Source organism: Rutidosis leptorrhynchoides, chromosome 6 (genome assembly GCF_046630445.1).
Source record: "Rutidosis leptorrhynchoides isolate AG116_Rl617_1_P2 chromosome 6, CSIRO_AGI_Rlap_v1, whole genome shotgun sequence".
Taxonomy (NCBI): Eukaryota; Viridiplantae; Streptophyta; class Magnoliopsida; order Asterales; family Asteraceae; genus Rutidosis; species Rutidosis leptorrhynchoides.
The window spans coordinates 351,848,234-351,867,708 of record NC_092338.1 but is presented as its reverse complement, the minus strand read 5'-3'; positions in this window follow the sequence as shown (position 1 = coordinate 351,867,708).

The window sequence follows — 19,475 nt, the reverse complement described above, 5'->3', positions numbered from 1 at the left end:
GTTTTGAAGATCATCTTCATCCTAACAAAGTTTACCGATTACGAAGAGCCCTATATGGTTTACATCAAGCCCCAAGAGCTTGGTATGGACGTTTGTCAAGTTATTTGATTAAAAAAGGTTATCAAATGGGCACGGTAGATTGTACTCTGTTCACGAAGGTTAAAGATGATGACATTATTTTAGTCTAGATTTATGTAGACGACATTATTTTCGGTGCTACTAAGCAGGAACTCATCGATGAGTTTGAGCAGGTGATGAAGGACGAATTCGAAATGAGCAAATTGCGTCTCTTACATTACTTTCTTGGTTTACAAGTCGAACAGACTAGTAATGGTATTTTTTTTCATCAAGCAAAGTATGTAAATGATATACTCGAGCATTTCGGTATGACTCAAGAGCGTCATGTGTCGACCTTGCTAGCTGTGAATCATGGTATTTCGTTAGACTGTGAAGGGGAGCCTGTTGATCCTACATACTATCGAGCAATCATCGGATCGCTTATGTATCTTACTGCATCTAGGCTGGATATTATGTTCGCAACATGTCTGTGTGCTCGTTATCAAGTTAATCCGAATACAGTCCATCTTACAGCTGCCAAAAGAATTCTTCGTTATCTGTTACACTCTCCAAATCTCAGCATCTGGTATTCGAACGAAGACAAGTTTGATCTTGTAGCTTACAGTGATTCAGACTATGCATGTTGCAAAATCAACAACAAATCTACATCAAGAGGATGTCAATTTTTAGGTGAAAGGCTGGTGACCTGGCAATGCAAGAAACAAACTGCAGTTGCACTTTCCACGTGTGAAGCTGAATATATCGCTGCTGCAAGTTGCTGTTCGCAAGTTGTCTGGATACAACAACAACTTCGCGATTACGGACTAAGAATCTCTTTCTCTTCTCTTTATATTGATAATACTGCTGCTATTGCAATTACTAAGAATCCTATTCAAAGACCAAACACATAGGTGTTAAATATCATTTTCTTAGGGATTGCCATGAGAAAAAGATTATTGAGGTTAAGAGAATATGTACTAAGGACCAGAGGGCTGACTTATTCACTAAGGCTTTTGATAAACCTAGGTTCTTGCTACTATTAGAGATGAATGGCATTGTTGATCGAAACACATTAATTTCGGATGATGTGTTTGAGGGTTGATCAAACTTTTAGACTTTGCATGTAGGATTCATGCATGGCATATAGGTTTTAGTTTTTAATATGTACTACATATTTTCTGCTTTTTGTCTGCATTTCTTTCATGATTTCTTTCATGTTTGCATGCTAGTCTGTAGTAATTTTTTGTTTCTTTTGTTAAAATGCTAAAAGACAAAAAGATTTTATGTTTTAGTATTTTAGGGGGAGTATATGTTTCAACAGAAAATACCTAAAAAGTGTAAAATGCTTCATCAGAAAAACCCTAAAAATGTGAAAATTCCGAAAATGAGCTTGTTTTGATTAATATGTTGGAGATGAAGAAATTACTATAGTGAGAATTGATATATTTGATTAGTAAGGACTGATTTGAACGTTTATGTTTATCTGTTGTGTGATGTACTGATAGATGTGACTTATGAATTTTTGGCATTAGACAATCATAATAAGAATAACGATCATCTAAGATTCAGAAGTCATGAACGATTCGTTGCGTTTGAACGTAGTCAACTAATTATCTCTGAAACCGTATCTAATGATAATTGTTGAGGAACTCAACAGTCGGTTGAAGGTATTCCCTATCATAATTGATAATCACTAGAAAAGGTTGGGGAGGATTTTAAGTTGAGGATTATCTGTTTGGCTGGTGCATACCACGTTGTCACGGGCCTCAGACTTTATAATCGAAACTAAACCCCGAAAATATCAGAGAAAATTAGTTTATGTCGAAAGTAAGTGTCCCTTCTCGCTTAAGGTTGAAAAGTATAATTCCTTATTGCGGACTGTTCAAGCATTTAAGGGAGAACACCTTTGAGTGATCTGAGCACACAACAAAGAAACATGAGTTCATGCATAAAAATGGAAAATCCATTCATGATGACGTTCAAAATTAATATATCAAAAGACAGTGATATACTGAAAAAGAAATATCAAAAGAAAATCAAAGTCAAAAATAATTAGCGTATCAAGATGGCAAAGTCCTGAAAGTATGAAGAATGTTGATTCATGATGTGCTCATAAAGAACTCGGATCATTCTTAGTGTGACGCCCCCACGCAGCTTGAATTGTTTAATCACGACGTTCACACTGAACTATCAAGATTCTTGTCATCTGTAATATAGACTTATACCTATTAAGACTGTAAGTTAGAAAGATACTTATCTATATATACTCTAATTAAATATATAAGAAAGTTTAACTTTCGATTCCGTTTTCCATGTAAACTTGAACATAAAGAAGTTAAGGGCCTTGAGATTTATTTAGTGTGACGACTGGTCATCAGGTAAGTCTGCTTTAACTGTAGACCAATCTCCGCGGTAAATAATGCGCCTATTCGGATAATCCAATATATTCTAAAATCTGCCGTTCCAACTAGATTAAAGATTATCAATACACTGATAGAAGCCAAAGGCTGACAGGGTTATTCAAAATGCCGTGAGAACCATCCTGTTTAATTTGAATGAAATACATGGAAAGAGATAACGGAAAGTTACGCGTAATGAATTGACAACCTAATAAAAACGCACAATCATAAGTGATGGAAGAATCAAGGATTAATGAACTTAGCGTGATCTCAAAAATCATTGCTTTATAGTGTTCAAGTAATTAATGCCAACATGATTGTCGAAATGTCCGGAATGAATATGTTCATGTTTAATGAGGATTGATATCAGTAATTGCATGATAATAGACATAGACTGGATAATTAGGAATGAACAACAGAAGTTGATTCAATATGTCAGTTCTGATCCATTTTTAAATTGTTAATCATTTTGCTCACAAAAAGAATGTGGATTTATATGTTTGCTTATCTGTTTATTAAATAGTTTGCATTGAAAACTATAAAACAACAAAAAGATTTTGGTTTTGCATGTTATTGCATTTCATGGTAGAATGTCTTTTCTTTGCATATTTTTAGTTGCATGACATTATTTTTCAGAAAAGCTATAAAGATTTTATCTTTTCCTTATTTTCTGATTAATCCTCTGAATATGCACAATAACATCTGAAAGAACCTCGTCGAGATCAAGATCTTGATTGGCCACCAAATCCATGAGATGGAAGTTTGTAGAGCTTGTGATTGTTTGAAGGACTATGAAGATTTAAGTTGTTAGTGAACTTAAGATGATATTACACTGTAGGTCTTACTCATGAGAAACCAAATGTTTAGAGTAATAACCTTGTTTGGGTTAGGATTTTTGATCTACCTAAGTGTTGATGATCATTTATTGAAGGATTAGTGATTTATGACTCAAATTGAAAGTGTTAGTTAGTTCTAAGATTACCAAACGAGTCGAAATCCTAAGTTTGTAAAAATTGGAAAATTTGAAATTGCCTAAGTGGCTCACTCGCACGTTTGATGTGTGAACCGTACGAGTAACCACACACGTGAGGTTAACCGTAAGGCTGACCTTGTTCTAAAATGTCCTAAGACATCAGGGTCACATGCACGAGTGATTAGGTGAGACGCGCGGTTGATGGTGGATTGTGTGATCAACCGTACGGTTGATCACGAGAGTATAAATAGGGAGTGATGAGCACAGACGCTCACACTTGTGCACCTAACCCATTTTTCTCTCAAAATTCAACTTTCACCGATCACATTTTCCATCGTAGCGTTTGTTTATCACGTTATTCAGACCTCAGTGCCACCTAATAGGTAAGATTTCATCGAGTTTAAGTCTGTTAATTTGTTGTTTGAATGATTCGAAACCCTAAGGGTTAGTAACTCGAATTTTGTGTAATTGGTGCTCGTTTTGATCGTTATTCGTTATTGTTTTGAGTTAAACGGATCCTATACATGCTATTGTGATGTAAATCGGTCCCTAAAACGATCAAACATGTAATTTATGGGATTTAAAAAGGCATTTAATACGGGTTTCATCAGACATGCACGAGTGATGTCACTCGCATGCGTGGGACATGACTCGCACGAGTCAGTACGCGGTTGATGATCAACCTTGTGAACCTAAACCCACTCGTTTGAATTGATTTAGTTGCTCACTCGCTTGATTGAACTGACACGTGTGATTAATCGCACGAGTTACCACACGAGTCATCACACGGTTGACTCACTTGCTTATAAATTTTGCATCAGCCCTGTACCCTGTCTGAAACCATATTAATGCTCAAACGTGTCAACAGTGACACGAGTGACTATATCACTCGCACGGTTGATCTCTCAGCCGCACGTGTGACATTATCACACGCACAGTTCATCATGTTTTTATATATCTGTGACACTTTGTAGCTAATGCTTTGATGATTTACGATAATTGGTTTATATCTCTACCTTCTCTGTGAATATTTCAGTTTGATATTACCAATGGCAGAACAACAACTCAATGTTCCGGCTGTTAACCTAGAAGTTCAGGGGGAGCAACAGCAGAATCCTCAAGTGAATCCGGTTAATCCGCCTGTTAAACAAGAGACTATTCTAGATAAAGTCGAGCTCAACAATCAAGTTGCTCTTTATGATACTACTCTTGAAAGAGGTTCTCATTTTAAGGAGATTGTGGAGTTTCTAAAGCGCTCAAGGATTCATACAGCTATCTCTATAGCATGTACGGCATAGTACAGCCATCAGAGAGAGTTCTGGAAGAATGCTGTACTTGATGTGTCAGATACTGAAGATAAGATTGTTAGTAAGGTTCAAGGGCATGAGATAACTGTTTCTAAGTCTGTGATAAGGAATATTTTAGGTTTTGATGATGAGAGATGTTCCCACATGATGCTCAACCAAGAAAGGATACATGGATGCTTCAAGAGATGTGCTTATTCTGGTTGTATCTCGGGTAAATCTGAGCTGATGAAGACTCTACTACCTCCACAGTTTAGATATCTTGCTCACGTGATCATGCATTGTTTGAGTGGTCGTAAAGCTGGGTTTGACAAGTTGAATGAGAAAGTGCAAAGCATGTTTTTGGTACTTGTTCTCAGAGCCCCACATGATTTCTCAGGATTTGTTTACTACTAATTCAAAGCAAATCTTTTCAGTTCTACTCAGAGTGTGATGACCCGAAAAATTTTGACTTATTTAAACCAATTCTCTATACGATTTATTATTTTAACACGTTAAACAAAGTCTGTTAGATTGAGTCTCAAAATTTTAGAACTGTTTCATATATACAATTACCTTTGATTACTCTCGACGATTCATGAACAATGATATGTATGTATATATATATATATATATATATATATATATGTACAAGTAAAAATGACTTTCCTATAGTAAAACACAATTTGCAACAGTAAAAATGACTTTGATACAGTAAAACACTATTTGCTACAGTAAAACACTATTTGCTACAGTGAAACCGTACTTTGCTACAGCGCTACATTGAAAACGACTTGCTAAAGTGAATTGCTACAGTAAACACTATTTGCTACAGTAACACTATTTGCTACAGTAAACACTATTTGATGTCGGCGAACTAGCAAATAAAAACGAAAAAGGCGGCCATGCGATCGCATGGCAAAAACACTGAAAACTCATGCGATCGCATGAGCTACAGGAAATGAAAAAGTATTATAAATACGCCAGTTTGCTCGTTTGGAAGAATCACACAAATATTGATCTACGCCTCAATATTTATATTTAAATTATAATTATAATTTTAAATTTAAGTTTAATAATAATAAGGTATAACGAGGGTGTTTTTAATTCGGGTTTCAAACCGCTTTAAGCTAAGGAAATATTGGGTATTGTTCGGGGTATTGTTCTTGAATCCAAGGCCAACCATACAGTCGTCTACCATCATTACGTCTACGCAATTTGCCTACAATATTGAACTGTGAGTTTATAGTCTCCCTTTATAAATACTTTAAATATTTTTGGGCTGAGAATACATGCAATTTATTTTAAATGCAATAAGACACAAGTACATACTAAATTCTACACTGAGTTAAACCGAAAATCCCTTAGCTTTGGTAACTAGTAGCTGCCAGTACATAGGATATGGACTGGTGGGCGCGAATAATTGTATATGGATCCATAGGGCTTGACATCCCCGTCCGAGCTAGAGCGCTAGCCTTTTAACGGACGTATGTTATTTGAGTTTATGACACGTTGGTTTGTGTGTATTAAAACGAATGGGGTAATTATCATTATAACATTAAAGTTTAGTTACCAGGGTGCTCTGTTACGTAGAATCTATTGATAAACTTTTGATGAAATCTTGTGGTCTATCTTTATATACTTATGACTCGAGCAATTAAAACTATAACTCACCAACATTCGTGTTGACCTTTTTATCATGTTTTATTCTCAGGTTCTTAGACTGCTTCCACTATGATGTGCTTGTTGCCTGCATGGAGTCTTTCATGCTTTGTATAAAGTTTATTGCATTCTAAATAAAACTGCGTTGTGTAATAAATAATTGGACTGTGATGTCAACCTGTAAATTAAAGACTTATGTATTTTGGGGTTTTGCTTATACCTAAGCACTCGCCCACATGATTATGACTTTTTATGTTTAGAAAGTCACGTATTTTAATGAATGCAATATTTTATCAAAACGTATCATATAGAGGTCAAAACCTCACTGTGAAATCAATGATTAACGTGCCGCGTCAATAGCAATTTTGACGGGTCGTTACAGTTGGTATCCGAGCTTGAGGTTATAGGGAACCAGAATTTGCATTAATGTGTTTAACTGGTAATTGTTAGGATACACTAGTGAGTCTGGACTATGACCATATCTGTTTTTACCAATTTTTGCTTATCATCTTGTCAAAAACATTATATGTGATATATTTATATGCTAACATAATTGTTGTTTCAATTATGTGATAGATGACTTTTTCTAATCCTATCATTTTGTACGACTCAGAATCGGACACTGAATCTATTATATCCACAACTGAAAAGGGCGTTCCAATACCTATTAAAGAAGAAATTGTGTTAGCCGGGGAATCTCAACTCCCAGTAAACCCAGAGGAGGTTCCAGCTCCACCCAGCTCTAGTTTTCCGGAGCCACGGTATCGTTGGCATGGACCCATGATCCCTGGAGTAAACGAAGATCGTCCATTTCTAAACGAACATGGACATTGGGCCAGATACACCGCCGACGGGCGGGTTGTGAATATTACACCTGGCAGATTTTGGCTCATGACCACCGGTACATATTCTTGTACACATGATGCAGACAATTTGTCATCATATTCTCCTACACATGACTCATATAGTTCGTCATCAGACGAGATCAGTGAGGAGGAGAATTTCGCTAATGAAATAAAAGAAGTCACTAAGGAGAAATTCCAACTTGCTATAGATAATAAAAACAACCACAATAATAAAATTCCTTAATTATTAAAAAGGAATAGGACCATTCGGTTCGTCACCACCCTTACCGTAGTAAACCTACTGAGGCACCGGGCACCTCAAAACCCCAACCAAAAATAAAATACACTGCTAGAATGTCTGTCGGACCATGTGCACACAAACAATTGGTAGAGAGAACCAAATGGGAAGAAGTTTCTGATAGTTCTGAATAAACGACCTCGCAACCATAAATCTTCCATGCACTGTTCTATTGCTTATGTGTGCTACTCTATCTTGTTATGTAAAATAAGCATACGTAAAATATCGGTATTGTATGGTATTGTATTATTTTGGTTTATTAATAATAAATGCATGGAATGATTATTTGTATTATTACTACTTCTTATTATTATTATTACATGATAACGTAGTAACTCGCTATAATTTTTCATAGTGGAATATTATTAGGATTTTAGTAGTTAATTCCTTGTACTAGCTATTATGTATGAACTTAACGGGTAGGTAATACCCAAGAAAAAAATTCTAAAATGCTAATAAGAAGAAAAAGCTTTTATAATAATTGGTTCATATTATTAATATGCTACGACTAACTATTGACAACTCATTTTACCTATAATATTCTATATGATTAAATTATCTCTGTTGTGTTTATTGAAGAAACATGTCTCAAATGTCGGATGATGAGTTTGAGGAACTAGTCGAGAAACGTGTGAATGAAAGAATTGCTGCAGCTGAGGCAGCAAAAGCAACAGCCGAAGCAGCAGTCGAAGCAGCAGCCAAAGCAGCAGCCGTAAACACAAACTCACGAAACGGATACTCATACAAAACTTTTCAAGGATGCAAACCACAGACGTTTACTGGAACCGAGGGACCAGTCGGTCTAACCAGATGGTTTGAAAAGATGGAGTCCGTTTTCAAAATCAGAAATTGTGCGAACGGAGACAAGTCAAAGTATGCTTCGTGCACGTTGCAAGATGGTGCACTTACTTGGTGGAACAATTATGCTAAAGCAGAAGGAATAGATGCAGCATATGATATCTCTTGGGAAGAACTGAAAAAGATGCTAATCGAGGAGTACTGTCCTCGAAACAAGATCAGAAAAATGGAATCTGAGTTACGTAATCTGAAGGTTATCGGCGCGAATCTCAATAACTATGAAAAGCGTTTCATGAAACTAGCCTTGTTGTGTCCCGAATTGGTGCCAAACGAGAAACGAAAGATAGAAATGTATATTGATGGTTTATCGATCAATATCAAAGGAAATGTTACATTGTCCAAACCGAATACGATGCAGGAAGCCATGACAATGGCACACTAACTCATGGACCAGATCACAGAGAGTTCGATTAAGGCACCAATTACCGAAGTCAAGACAAGTGAAGGAAAGAGGAAATGGGAAGACTATAAGGGCAAAAGTACTCACCTAAAGAAATAAGAAACTTTTAAAGGTAAACAAGATGGGGCAACTGCAAGTCCAAACTATAAGGGACCCCATCCGTTCTGCAAAAGATGTTACACACATCATGCAGGTTATTGTCAAGTGGTCTGTGATAAGTGCAACAAGAAAAGACATGTGGCGAAAGATTGTTATGCCACCATTTCTGAAGTAAAGACAAAACTGACTGATGTCAAGAAATGTTTTGGATGCGGGAAGTCTGGTCACTTTATAAATCAATGCCCTGATAAGGAGAAGAACAAAGAACCCGCATATGGGAGGGCATTTAATGTTAGTACCAGTGAAGCACGTGAGGATCCTAATCTTGTCACGGGTACGTTTATCGTTAATAATCAACTAGCTTCTATTATGTTTGATACGGGTGCTGATAGAAGTTATATGTGTAAAGACTTTAGTTCTAAACTAAAATGTGCATCATTGCCTCTAGACGATAAATATACTATTGAATTAGCTAATGGTAAACTGATAAAAGCTGATAAAATTTGCCATGGTTGCAAAATAAATCTCGCTGGTGAAACCTTCAAAATCGATTTGATACCCGTAGAATTAGGAAGTTTTGACGTAATCGTTGGCATGGACTGGATGTCCAAAACAAGAGCGGAAGTTGTTTGCGCTGAGAAAGCGATCCGCATCCCTCGAAAGGATGAAACGTCATTAATGATTTATGGGGAGAAGAGCAACTCAAAGCTGAACTTTATCAGCTGTATGAAGGCCCAGAAACTTATAAGAAAAGGTTGTTATGCTATTCTGGCACACGTAAAGAAGATCGATATTGAAGAAAGAAGCATTGATGACATGTCAGTTGTAAGAGAATATCCCGGAGTATTTCCAGAAGAATTACCGGGGCTACCTCCACACAGATGTGTAGAATTCCAGATTGATCTCGTACCAGGAGCAGCACCTGTAGCCTGTAAGACCCGTGTATTTTTCTTTGTACATATGTGTATTTATAAGTATTCAGGTGTGGGTTTTGTGGTATATAATTAAAAAGAAAAAGAAGCTGAACTGAGCATTTGGCGCGCCGCGCGGCCCTATGGCGCGCCGCGCCACTACGGGCTGACAGATTTCCTCTTCTTTTTAAATTAGATATTTTGAGGGCAATTTGGTAAAATCACTTAAGGGCCAAATTTAATGCCTTGGATCAGTTTTGGAGCTTCATTCACTCCATTCCCAACAACCTTATCATCTTCAATTCAATTCTTGAGAGAGAGTGCATTTCTAGAGTGAGAAAGCTCCATTAAAGGAAGAAGGAGGTTGAATCGGGTCTTAGTGCGAGTTTTAAAGTCGTTCATCTAGTCGATAGCTACGTGGTGATTGTGTTGGTAAGTTATAAAACCCAATTTCTTACTTTAATTGCTTTAAGGGTTAGGTTTTGGGCTAGTGATGAACCAAAGACCCATTTTGTTAGCATTTTGGGTGATTATGGGTTATGAAGACTCATTGATGACTAAACTAGGGTTTGAATGTGTTAATTGGACTTTTGAGTCTTAAATTTGGTTAGTTAGTTGCTAGAACACTTTAATAATATGTAAATGGGTGTTATTGGGTATGGATGACCCAAATGGGTGTGTTGACCTTGAAATGGGTCAAATGAGTCTTTAATGACCTAAGTGGCCTAGCAAGTATGAAAACGAGTTAGCCTTGTGACCTAAATGTGTTTTAAACCCATCTTGACGAATGATTAGGGTTTTGGTGTGTGTTGACCCAAATTAGGGTTAAGGGTGCAAATGGGTTGAAATTGCACCTTGGGTCAAAATGGCTTAGAATGGTGAAAGGGTTTGGTTGACCGACTTAAGTTTGCGTTTGATGATGTGTCTAATATGTTAGGTACGTTACTTTGAGGTCTTGCAAGCTCGGGTATCTTTTCACAAGACTTTGAGGTGAGTGGAATAATTATATGCATATGTATATAATGTATCTATTTGTTGTAGCATGAAATGTGTAGTGTCGAGGTGCTAAGACACCATGTTTCACATGAAGAGTGTAGCATCGAGGTGTTAAGATGCCACTCGGGTGTAGCATCGAGGTGTTAAGATGCCACCTAGGAGTGTAGTGTCGAGGTGTTAAGACACCACTCCGTAAATTAATGAGTGATTCATCGAGGTGTTAAGATGCCACTCGGGGTGATGTGCCGAGGTGTTAAGGTGCCACCCTAGGGGTTAGTGGTGCGAGGTGTTAAGTGCCCTAACGGATGTTGTGAACACCGATGGCGTTTTCGCGAGCGCCGTTCCCTTGTACTATTGGTTAACCATGGTTATTTGTGTTGTAAGCATATTATATTATTCGAGTTATATTCATATGCGGTTATTATGCTAGCTTGTGGTATTGGAGATTTATAGCTTGTTATTGTGACGATAAGCTAAGTGTGTATGCTAGCGTGTTTGCGGTTTGGTGTGTAAGTGTATGCAAGTAGGTATAATTATATATGTATTCATATAATTATTGCATTCACTAAGATTTGCTTACCTTCTCGTTGTTTACTATTTTTATAGGTTCGGTTGTGGACAAGGGTAAGGGCATTATCATGGAATAGAGATTCCCGCTTTGTTGATTAGGGGACGCTTTTTGGAAGTTTAGTTCTTGGAGTTTGACCGAGACTTGGGTAGTTTAATCCCAAACGTCATGCTCGTAGTGTAGTTTGGTACTTAAACTTTTTAGCGGTCGAAACTCATATTTTGTATTAAACTCGTAAAACGGCTGAAGTGGGCCCCGCTTTGTAAAACTTATTTTACGTTTGAATTGTGTTAGTTTTACATATTTGAATGTGTGGTTAAAAGCGTGTCGTCTAAAAATGTCGGGAACTGGTCGATCTTTTTCGCATTTTGAGACTTTCCGGACAGACCCGAATGGCGCGCCGCGCGACCAACCTGGAGAAATGTTTTTTTTTTATTTTGTATTTTTCACGTGGTTTGCTCGCGGGTTGGTTTGGGTTGTTACAAGTGGTATCAGAGCATGGTCTAAGGGATTTAGGTGACTTTAGATAGGCGCCTAGACTTAGACTTTTTGTGTGTGCGTTATGCGAGACTTGTAGGATTACGGGTCGGAACGGGAACTCGGTTAGTGTCCTAGTTATGGGTGGACTAACGTTTATATTCATATGCGGATGTTATTAATATATTGTGTGTTGTGTTGGGTCATATCATCAAGCGAAGCGGTCGTGGTACTAACGAGTGGATACGGCGTGTACGCGTAATAATGATTAGCTACCATTTTTACGGGTACAAATCGTATTTGACAAGTGATGTAAGACGATTGCCGAGCAAGATAGGACGTGATTATACGTATGATTGTACTCGTTCGTTGCTAAATTTGTAGTGACCCGAACTTTTCCATGTTTATATATATTAATTGAGATTGATATTTACATGATTAAATGTTTCCAACATGTTAAGCAATCAAACTTGTTAAGACTTGATTAATTGAAATAGGTTTCATATAGACAATTGACCACCCAAGTTGACCGGTGATTCACGAACGTTAAAACTTGTAAAAACTATACGATGACATATATATGGTTATATATATAGTTAACATGATTTTATTATAAGTATGTATCTCATTAGGTATTTTAACAATGAGTTATATACATAAAAATGAGACTATTAATTTAAGAAACTCGAAAACGATATATATAACGATTATCGTTATAACAACGTCTTACTAGGTACATATGAATCGTATTAAGATATTGATACACTTGGTTAATTATGTTAAATGATAAGTAAATATATTATTAAGTGTATTAACAATGAAATACATATGTAAAAATAAGACTACTAACTTAATGATTTCGAAACGAGACATATATGTAACGATTATCGTTGTAACGACATTTAACGGTATATATATCATACTAAGATATATTATATATCATAATATCATAATAATATAACAATTTAACATCTCATTTGTTATAATAAACAATGGGTTAACAACATTCAACAAGATCGTTAACCTAAAGGTTTCAAAACAACACTTACATGTAACGACTAACGATGACTTAACGACTCAGTTAAAATGTATATACATGTAGTGTTTTAATATGTATTTATACACTTTTGAAAGACTTCAATACACTTATCAAAATACTTCTACTTAACAAAAATGCTTACAATTACATCCTCGTTCAGTTTCATCAACAATTCTACTCGTATGCACCCGTATTCGTACTCGTACAATACACAGCTTTTAGATGTATGTACTATTGGTATATACACTCCAATGATCAGCTCTTAGCAGCCCATGTGAGTCACCTAACACATGTGGGAACCATCATTTGGCAACTAGCATGAAATATCTCATAAAATTACAAAAATATGAGTAATCATTCATGACTTATTTACATGAAAACAAAATTACATATCCTTTATATCTAATCCATACACCAACGACCAAAAACACCTACAAACACTTTCATTCTTCAATTTTCTTCATCTAATTGATCTCTCTCAAGTTCTATCTTCAAGTTCTAAGTGTTCTTCATAAATTTCAAAAGTTCTAGTTTCATAAAATCAAGAATACTTTCAAGTTTGCTAGCTCACTTCCAATCTTGTAAGGTGATCATCCAACCTCAAGAAATCTTTGTTTCTTACAGTAGGTTATCATTCTAATACAAGGTAATAATCATATTCAAACTTTGGTTCAATTTCTATAACTATAACAATCTTATTTCAAGTGATGATCTTACTTGAACTTGTTTTCGTGTCATGATTCTGCTTCAAGAACTTCGAGCCATCCAAGGATCCATTGAAGCTAGATCCATTTTTCTCTTTTCCAGTAGGTTTATCCAAGGAACTTAAGGTAGTAATGATGTTCATAACATCATTCGATTCATACATATAAAGCTATCTTATTCGAAGGTTTAAACTTGTAATCACTAGAACATAGTTTAGTTAATTCTAAACTTGTTCGCAAACAAAAGTTAATCCTTCTAACTTGACTTTTAAAATCAACTAAACACATGTTCTATATCTATATGATATGCTAACTTAATGATTTAAAACCTGGAAACACGAAAAACACCGTAAAACCGGATTTACGCCGTCGTAGTAACACCGCGGGCTGTTTTGGGTTAGTTAATTAAAAACTATGATAAACTTTGATTTAAAAGTTCTTATTCTGAGAAAATGATTTTTTTTATGAACATGAAACTATATCCAAAAATTATGGTTAAACTCAAAGTGGAAGTATGTTTTCTAAAATGGTCATCTAGACGTCGTTCTTTCGACTGAAATGACTACCTTTACAAAAACGACTTGTTACTTATTTTTCTGACTATAAACCTATACTTTTTCTGTTTAGATTCATAAAATAGAGTTCAATATGAAACCATAGCAATTTGATTCACTCAAAACGGATTTAAAATGAAGAAGTTATGGGTAAAACAAGATTGGATAATTTTTCTCATTTTAGCTACGTGAAAATTAGTAACAAATCTATTCCAACCATAACTTAATCAACTTGTATTGTATATTATGTAATCTTGAGATACCATAGACACGTATACAATGTTTCGACCTATCATGTCGACACATCTATATATATTTCGGAACAACCATAGACACTCTATATGTGAATGTTGGAGTTAGCTATACAGGGTTGAAGTTGATTCCAAAATATATATAGTTTGAGTTGTGATCAATACTGAGATACGTATACACTGGGTCGTGGATTGATTCAAGATAATATTTATCAATTTATTTCTGTACATCTAACTGTGGACAACTAGTTGTAGGTTACTAACGAGGACAGCTGACTTAATAAACTTAAAACATCAAAATATATTAAAAGTGTTGTAAATATATTTTGAACATACTTTGATATATATGTATATATTGTTATAGGTTCGTGAATCAACCAGTGGCCAAGTCTTACTTCCCGACGAAGTAAAAAATCTGTGAAAGTGAGTTATAGTCCCACTTTTAAAATCTAATATTTTTGGGATGAGAATACATGCAGGTTTTTTAAATGATTTACAAAATAGACACAAGTATGTGAAACTACATTCTATGGTTGAATTATCGAAATCGAATATGCCCCTTTTTATTAAGTCTGGTAATCTAAGAATTAGGGAACAGACACCCTAATTGACGCGAATCCTAAAGATAGATCTATCGGGCCCAACAAGCCCCATCCAAAGTACCAGATGCTTTAGTACTTCGAAATTTATATCATATTCGAAGGGTGTCCCGGAATGATGGGGATATTCTTATATATGCATCTTGTTAATGTCGGTTACCAGGTGTTCACCATATGAATAATTTTTATCTCTATGTATGGGATGTGTATTGAAATATGAAATCTTGTGGTCTATTATTATGATTTGATATATATATAGGGTAAACCTATAACTCACCAACATTTTTGTTGACGTTTTAAGCATGTTTATTCTCAGGTGATTATTAAGAGCTTCCGCTGTCGCATACTTAAATAAGGACGAGATTTGGAGTCCATGCTTGTATGATATTGTGTAAAAACTGCATTCAAGAAACTTATTTTGTTGTAACATATTTGTATTGTAAACCATTATGTAATGGTCGTGTGTAAACAGGTTATTTTAGATTATCATTATTTGATAATCTACGTAAAGCTTTTTAAACCTTTATTGATGAAATAAAGGTTATGGTTTGTTTTAAAATGAATGCAGTCTTTGAAAAACGTCTCATGTAGAGGTCAAAACCTCGCAATGAAATCAATTAATATGGAACGTTTTTAATCAATAAGAACGGGACATTTCAAAATTGATGTGCGTTCTTTAGAATGAAGATGAAAGATGGAATCGGAATGGATGCACCTATTCATAAGGGGAAGGATGAGTTAACATTAAGGATTGAGGTGGAGTTCGAACGCTATATTTTGATTTTCGTCGAAAAGGTTAAGCAAGTCCTCCAAGAGTCGTTCGAGGGAATAGTGACCGAGATGGTTCGAGACCGAGTGCCTAAGGTCGTGAAGGAAGAGTTAGAAAAGAGGTTTCCTAAACATCAAGGTGACGGTGACGAAGGAGCAACTATGGGGATTGAATCTCATGCTTCAAAATTTGCTGATCACTCTTTGGGTAAGAGAAAGTTAGAATCAAGAGGTACCCCTAGTAAAAGGGCGAGAAGTACGCCCGAAGGTGTTAAAAAAATGAAGAAGAAGAGTAAGAGAGGTTATGGGCCTACGTGCTTTAGGTGTGGAGGACGAGGTCATTGGGCACGAGATTGTACGAGTGTACCTTTAAGCGCGATCAAGTGCTTTATTTGCCAAAAGAAGGGACACCGAAAGTCAGAGTGTTCCGAATCGTTTGTCGATCGAATTAGAAGGTTAGAGCGTGACTATCTGATGATCAGAGAAGCGCAAGGGTCCAAAGATGGTGTTTCAGGTATTTTCGTCCTTGGTACAAATATGCCTTATTATTGTTTGTTGTGTGCCGATGGATTCGTGTATGTATTAGAGACTTAAACTTTGCTTCGAGATCTAATTAGGCTAAAGTGAACTTGGTGAAGATTTGGTATGTTGGTGCTATTAACGATAGTGCACTAGGGTAGCGCTTGAGTCATTGACTCATGAGAATGCGACTTGGGGGTGAACGCATTCGTGTAAATACGGGATATTGTTAGGGGTAGCATTCCTAATGGAATTACCCTATATTGATATTTGGGTTGACGGATGAGGGACTTAAGTTTCTAAGCATTCCTAGGGTGGAGTGAGGGGTTTGGTTTTACCAACCTATAAAATTGGGTTTTAGAGTTAGTTAATAACGCGTGTTCGTTTTGGTGTCGCAAGTTGGAGAACCATAAGGTTCATAGGTTGGATATGACTGAAGTCAATTAGTCGTGAGATTGGTAGCATCGGACGAATGGAACAGTGTGAAGTGACGTACGAATCGTGAGATACTAGATGGGTAAATTTCATCTCCCTAACGAGATGGATGTGCAAGATTGTCGGGGATGCGGACACGGACTTGACGGGAACAAGTCAAGGACATTGTTTGATGGCAAGGAAGTGAGTAACGCAATTGTTATGATAACTTTGTTCACTCTCTTTACGGAAGGTAAGAATAGGTGTGTTGTTGGTCGTAAATTTCGGGTGCAACGGGTCGAGTGAACCCACTGGTTGGAAAGGTCTACCCAGCGGGTAGTGGTGTTCTTGATATACGAGGTACGAGTTATGTTAGCGTTAGGTCGTTGTTTAATTGATGCCAACGGAAGAAAGTGAGCTGCGATTTTATGGTGAAATGAATTCGCGAGAGATCGTGGACTATGATCGATGAGGAGATTGGTTGGATAGGTCGGTGTGTTGTGCCTTGACTCTGTTGTTTGAGTCTTCTGTTGTCTAGGCTTATTGCGTTGTGGTTTTGGGGTCGTTAAGCTCGTTCGAGTGAGACCCGTAGGCTTTGTAGATTGTGTGTGTATTGTTGCTCGTATGTGAGTTTAACAACTAGTTGCTTGTGTGCGTGTGTTACTGGTTTAGTATGCACCGGGTGTTATATCACCATGTGAGAGTACGTGACGTGTAAACGTCTTATAGATAGTGTTGTGTTTTGATTTGGTGTAGCCGCGAGAGCTTAACCGAGCGTATAGTGATGAGACCGTGTAGGGCGTAGTCCCAATTGTTGTGTTGAGCTTTATGGTGAAACCAATTAGGCCGTAACCAGAGTATGGTGGTACGTTTAACGATAATAACGTATTATGATGTATTTGTATACAAGTTAATTGACGGTTCGATTTCCACACCAACTCCATCAGATACTTCCACACCAATTCCCACTATTCCTATTAGTCCTACCCCGACATCCAGCTCTTCGGTTCCTCAGCCAAAACGCAGGGAGACAACCAGGATAACCTTTAAGCGATTTCTTTGAACACAAACGCTTTGGGTTAAATGATGCGCTGTTGTTTTAAACCATGGGATCATATAATGTTTTGTATAATATTACTAGTGTGGTTTGCTTAATGTTTGATGTAAGATAAGCATATGTAAAATAGTGAAGTGTGAAATGCAATAATTTTCCATGGTTAAGTATTATTTGGGTGGTAGTAATTGATTTTCGTACTAAGCTATTAAGTATGAACTTTAACGGGTAGGTACTACCCTAGATATAATTATAAAACGCTAATAAGAAGAAAAGGCTTTTATAATAATAACTGGTTCATATTATTAATAAGCTACGATGTACTGTAAATACATACTACATCTATAATATTCCTTGTGAATAATTATTTTTTTTCATTCTTGTTGAAGATTATGGCGCGATTGAACCGAATGACGGAACAAGAAATCCAGGAACTCATCAATCAGCGAGTGAACGACAGAATGTTATGGGTCGAGGCTGCAAGAGGTGCTGCAGTTAACCCAAATCCTCGTGTGGGGTGCACTTACAAAACTTTTCAATGTTGCAAGCCCTCATCATTCAGTAGAACAGAAGGACCGGTTGGTTTAACCCGGTGGATCGAAAAGATTGAGTCCGTGTTTAAAATCAGTGGTTGTATTGAGAAGGACATGACCAAGTATGCATCGTGCACCCGAAAAGATAGTGCACTCACGTGGTGGAAAAACTATGTGAAGGCCGTAGGAGGAGATGTAGCTTATGATACTCCTTGGGAAGAATTCAAAACAATGCTAATCAATGAATATTGTCCAAGGAACGAGGTTAGGAAGTTGGAAGCTGAATTACGAAGCCTGAAAGTTGTTGGTACTGAACTCACCAACTACAATCAGCGATTCATGGAATTAGCTTTGCTATGTCCCGAATTGGTACCAACCGAAGAACGGAAGATTGAACTGTACAAAGATGGTTTGCCTAAAAAGGTCAAGGCAAATGTTACAGCATCCAAACCCAAGACTATTCATGAAGCTATCACCATGGCGAACGAGTTGATGGACCAGATTATTCTGGATAAGAACACCGATGTCAAGACATCGGGAAATAAAAGAAAGTGGGAAGGTAATCATCAACAATCCAACAAGAAACAAGAAACCACACAAGGTACGGGTAGCGGTTCAAACTCAGGTTGCAAAGGACGAAATCCTTTATGTAACAGATGCCACAAACATCACTCTGGTTATTGTAATGTGGTGTGCAATAATTGTAATCGAAAAGGTCATCTTGCTGAAGATTGTAGGGTTCCCGCTACAAATACAAACGGTACCAAGACTCCTGCCACCAATGCAAATAGAACTGCCTTGGCCACTGTTACTTGTTATGGGTGTGGGAAACAGGGTCATTATAAGAGTCAGTGCCCGAATCCAGAGAAGAATAACGGATCTGCACGTGGAAGAGCATTTGTTATTAATGCTAGAGAGGCGTATGAAGACCCGGAGCTTGTTACGGGTACGTTTACCATTAATAACTTATCCGCATCTATTATATTTGATACCGGTGCCGATAGAAGTTATGTGTGTAGAGACTTTCACGCTAAATTGAATTGTTCATCATTACCTCTAGATGCTAAGTACATGATTGAGTAAGCTAATGGTAAACTAATTAAAGCCGATAAAATTTGCCGTGATTGTAAAATAAATTTAGCCGGAGAAACATTTAAGATTGATTTGATACCCGTAGAATTAGGAAGTTTTGATGTAATAGTTCGCATGGACTG